At 49.2% G+C, this 4,723-nt stretch overlaps 1 long non-coding RNA gene across 1 annotated transcript; it reads left to right on the top strand.

The window, feature by feature from the left end:
- The first annotated feature begins 230 nt into the window (after positions 1-230).
- Positions 231-3,943, top strand: LOC141027654 (uncharacterized). The gene is made up of 4 exons (XR_012189327.1): positions 231-1,153; positions 1,241-1,579; positions 2,360-2,450; positions 3,684-3,943. It is a non-coding gene; the product is annotated as an uncharacterized lncRNA (long non-coding RNA).
- Positions 3,944-4,723: the final 780 nt, after the last annotated feature.

Genomic DNA, 4,723 nt, shown 5'->3' with positions numbered 1-4,723 from the left:
ACAGGCGCCATGACAGCCCCAAAGTAGAAGAAGAAGGTGCTTCAAAAAAGATCTAAGGGCGGGGTGGTCAGAGCCATACCAGGCAGCAACATCAGGGCAGGTAATTTCCCTCCTCTGCCCCTCTTCACGTCCCCCCTTCTTCTACTGCATATGTGTGACGCCCCGAGACCGACGCTTCAGACGCCTTCCAGTTATTTCGTTGTTGCCGTGTGTTTTATTTGTTTGTTGCATTCATCATCGCATCATCCGCATTGCATCCGCATGTTTTCATAAAATACGTAGTCGTTCGCACTTGCCGCTTCTTCCTCGTCTTCATTGACCTTGTCAGGACCCTTTGTCTTTGTCGACCTCTCTCAGGCCACCTCTCGAGCGTGTCCGAAACTATCCCGAACTCGAACCGCTCAGTCGTCACCATTGGATCCGGATCATCCCCTAACATCTATAAAACATCTCCGTTTTCTTATTTGGACTCCCTAACCTATCTATTCTCGACCGCCCGATTATGATCGGACGGACCAGATTAGCCCCTAACCAAAAGCCATGCTATTTAAACAGATCAAACCCTAATCGCTAGTTGTCCCATCCATCCATTCCCTCACCTGCCGCCGCCACTCCCTTCCTCGGGATCCCTCCCGATCCAGCAGCCACCCACCTCAGAGTCCTCTCCACCCAACCAGATCGCTCCTACCAGCTCCTTGATTTCCGCCGCCACCCGCAAGCGCAGCCACCTGCCTTCCCGATCCACAGCCTCCACTGCCCATCCCGAGCTCCTCTCGATCCAACTCCACCTCACCTGCTGCCTCCTCCCGCAGGCCTTCTACCACCTCGCCCGATCTCCTGCTCGTTCGAGCCCTTGTCCAGGTACTCCCGCAACGACCCAGCACCGGCCTCCCGTGCTCCGCCTCCTCCTCGCCGGTGCTTCCCCGTCGAAGGTTCCCGGCCAGCAGCGACAGTCACAAGGAACCGCCCGTTCCTCCTTCTCCTTTCGTTTTTCCCCTGGATCTCTCTCTCTCTCAGAATCTCTCATCTCTCTCGTTTCTCTTCGCAGGAAAGAAACCATGGCCGCCCGCCCATGGAGATGGAGCCGCGCCGCCCTGGTCACCTGCCACCTTGGGTCGCCTCTGCTTCGTCCTCGCCGCCCGCTTGTGCTCCGGTGAGCCCTGCTGCTGCTCCCCTTCCCTTGTGTTCTCTCTTTCCTGCTGCATCCCCTCTAAATTCTTCCCCGCCATGGCCTTTGCAGCTGCGCCACCACCCTACTCCGTTCGTCGCCGCCTCCGCAAGATCCGGCGAGGCCCTGCGTTCCCAGCATCCTCCTGCCGGAGTCGCCCGAGCGCCGCCGTGCCACATCGTCCAAGTCCCGCTGCCGCCGAGCCTCTGCATCGCGCCGCTGCCTCCCCTGTTTCTGCTTCGAGCAGGAGAAAACGCATGCAGCACCGCCCGCTCGCGTTGACCGCGCCGCCAGCGTGCCTGGGCCACCGCGTCGCCCTTCACCCGCATCAGCCCAGCAGCCTCCAGGCCCAGCGCCCCCCTTCCAGCCTGCCTCTTCCACAACCCGGGCCAAAGGCCTCAAGGGCCCGATGTGAGCAGCTCCCCCGCGCCCTGGGCCAGATCTCAGTTTCGGCCCGTATAGTGTTTTTTCCTGCCTGCGATTTTAGCTATTATCCAGAGTTTACAGATTTACAAAAAAACCCTCAACATCATGCATATAATAACTCCACAACCGTGCATCGGATAAAATAATTTAAATATGTAAAATGCTTAGAATTTCATCTAGTTTCATATTATGCTGCTTTCATCCATGTTTAAAATGTGTAACTTGCTGTTTGCTATTATTTTCCTCAAATGCCATGTTAAATTGATTTATTTCATAACTAATTAACCGTAGCTGCGAATTTAATAAACTTTATATGTAAATGGGCAGAAAAATGCATAGTTTAACATGGTGGCATTACTTTGCATGTTTAACAACTCTAAAATATGGTTTAGGGCAGAACAGTACCAATTCCAAAATATGCATATGAGGATTTTCCGGAATTGTTGTTTGTTGTTCCGGCCTCATTTAAACTTGCCTAAATAGTTAGTTTACTTATGCTTCACCTCTTGCCATGTTTAACAACATTTAATATTGATGAGTACCTAAACAAGAGTGAACTAAATATTTGAATGTGGTGTTTCGTCAATATGCAACTCGTTGCATATTGAGCTCCACTTAATTTGTAGTGTCGTTTGTTGCACTTTGCCATGCCATGAATCATTAAATCGGACATGCATCATACTTGATGATTGTGCATCATGCCATGTTTATGTGATGGTTGTTTACCTTGTTGTTTGCTTCTTTCCGGTTTGCTTCTCTCGTTAGCTTCGGTTTCGTTCCGGAGTTGTGAGGATTCGTTCGACTACGTCCGTTTGTCTTCTTCATGGACTTGATCTTCTTCCTAGCGGAATTTCAGGCAAGATGACCATACCCTCGAAATCACTTCTATCTTTGGTTGCTAGTTGTTCGCTCTTTTGCTATGCCACGCTACCTACCACTTGCTATATCATGCCTCCCATATTGCCATGTCAAGCCTCTAACCATCCTTCCTAGCAAACCGTTGTTTGGCTATGTTACCGCTTTTGCTCAGTCCCTCTGATAGCGTTGCTAGTTGTAGGTGAAGTTGAAGCTGGTTCCATGTTGGAACATGGATATGTTGGGATATCACAATATCTCTTATTTAAATTAATGCATCTATATACTTGGTAAAGGGTGGAAGGCTCGGCCTTTTGCCTGGTGTTTCATTCCACTCTTGCAGCCCTAGTTTCCGTCATACCGGTGTTATGTTCCTTGATTTTGTGTTCCTTACGCGGTTGGGGATTTATGGGACCCCCATGACAGTTCGCTTTGAATAAAACTCCTCCAGCAAGGCCCTACCTTGGTTTTAACATTTGCCACCTAAGCCTTTTTCCCTTGGGTTCTGCAGACTCAAGGGTCATCTTTATTTTAAACCCCGCCGAGCCAGTGCTCCTCTGAGTGTTGGTCCGAAACGGGCAGCCTGCGGGGCCACCTCGGGGCAACTCGAGGCCTGGTTTTACTCGTAGCTTGACCTATCCGGTGTGCCCTGAGAACGAGATATGTGCGACTCCTATCGGGATTTGTCGGCACATCGGGCGGCTTTGCTGGTCTTGTTTTACCATTGTCGAAAAGTCTTGTAACCAGGATTCCGAGACTGATCGGGTCTTCCCGGGAGAAGGAATATCCTTCGTTGACCGTGAGAGCTTGTGATGGGCTAAGTTGGGACACCCCAACAGGGTATAAACTTTCTGGAGCCGTGCCCGCGGTTATGTGGCAAATGGGAATTTGTTAATGTCCGGTTGTAGAGAACTTGACACTTGACTTAATTAAAAACATCAACCGCGTGTGTAGCCGTGATGGTCTCTTTTCGGCGGAGTCCGGGAAGTGAACACGGTTCTTGTGTTATGTTTGAACGTAAGTAGTTTCAGGATCACTTCTTGATCACTTCTAGTTCACGACCGTTGCGTTGCTTCTTTTCTCACTCTTTTTTGCGTATGTTAGCCACCATATTTGCTTAGTGCTCGCTGCAGCTCCACCTCATTACCCCATCCTACCCATAAGCTTAAATAGTCTTGATCTCGCGGGTGTGAGATTGCTGAGTCCTCGTGACTCACCAGATACTTCCAAACAGTTGCAGGTGCCGATGATACCAGTGCAGATGACGCAACCGAGCTCAAGTGGGAGCTCGATGAAGAACTTGGTCGTTACTATGTTTCGTTTCCTGATGATCAGTAGTGGAGCCCAGTTGGGATGATCGGGGACCTAGCATTTGGGGTTATCTTCTTTTTATTTGGATTTGACCGTAGTCGGTCTATGTGTGTATCTTGAATGATGTATGAATTTATTTATGTATTGTGTGAAGTGGCGATTGTAAGCCAACTCTTTATCCCATTCTTGTTCATTACATGGGATTGTGTGAAGATGACCCTTCTTGCGACAAAACCTACAATGCGGTTATGCCTCTAAGTCGTGCCTCGACACGTGAGAGATATAGCCGCATCATGGGTGTTACAAGTTGGTATCAGAGCCATCCCCGACTTAGGAGCCCCCTGCTTGATCGAATCGCCGGCGTTGTTGAGTCTAGAACAAAAATGTTTTGTGTCTTAGGATTATATATATCAGAGAGTAGGATTATTTTTACTCCTCAGTCCCTTCGTCGCTCTGGTGAGGCCTCCTGACGTAGATGTTTTGTCTTTCCTCTCCTCAAATTTCACTAAGTTTTTTTTAGGATCACGCGGGTATCTTGGAATCGTTCCGATATTCTTGTGACGAGAATATTGTTCTTGGTGCCTCCTGACATTTAGGGGTTGTGGCAGTGTCCCGGGGAGTTGAGCTCCGAGGTGTTGTCGTCACAATTTTATCGTTGCAGTTCTGGAATACCTGAGTTTCGCCGACATCGAAAATCTCTTTTATGCAGTTGTTGGTGAGATCACCTCGATGCCACCCAGTACTGGGGCGGGAGTTCGGGAGTATTGCCATAACTCGTATAACGGATGCTTTTCGAAGGTTGAGGTACATGATTTCCGAAGGTTTCTTGGTTATGTGTTGAAGGATGGATACAGCTGGATCTAGGTATTGTTAGTTTGGGTGAGATATATTGCGTCCCCTGTATCCCCAACACCAGATTGCATAACCAGAAAGTTTCGGGAGTTTATAAGTGGGAATTCAAGT

Source organism: Aegilops tauschii, chromosome 7, assembly GCF_002575655.3.
Source record: "Aegilops tauschii subsp. strangulata cultivar AL8/78 chromosome 7, Aet v6.0, whole genome shotgun sequence".
NCBI classification, from domain to species: Eukaryota; Viridiplantae; Streptophyta; class Magnoliopsida; order Poales; family Poaceae; genus Aegilops; species Aegilops tauschii.
The sequence above is the reverse complement of the archived record's forward strand: the minus strand, read 5'-3'. Positions and strand labels throughout refer to the sequence as shown.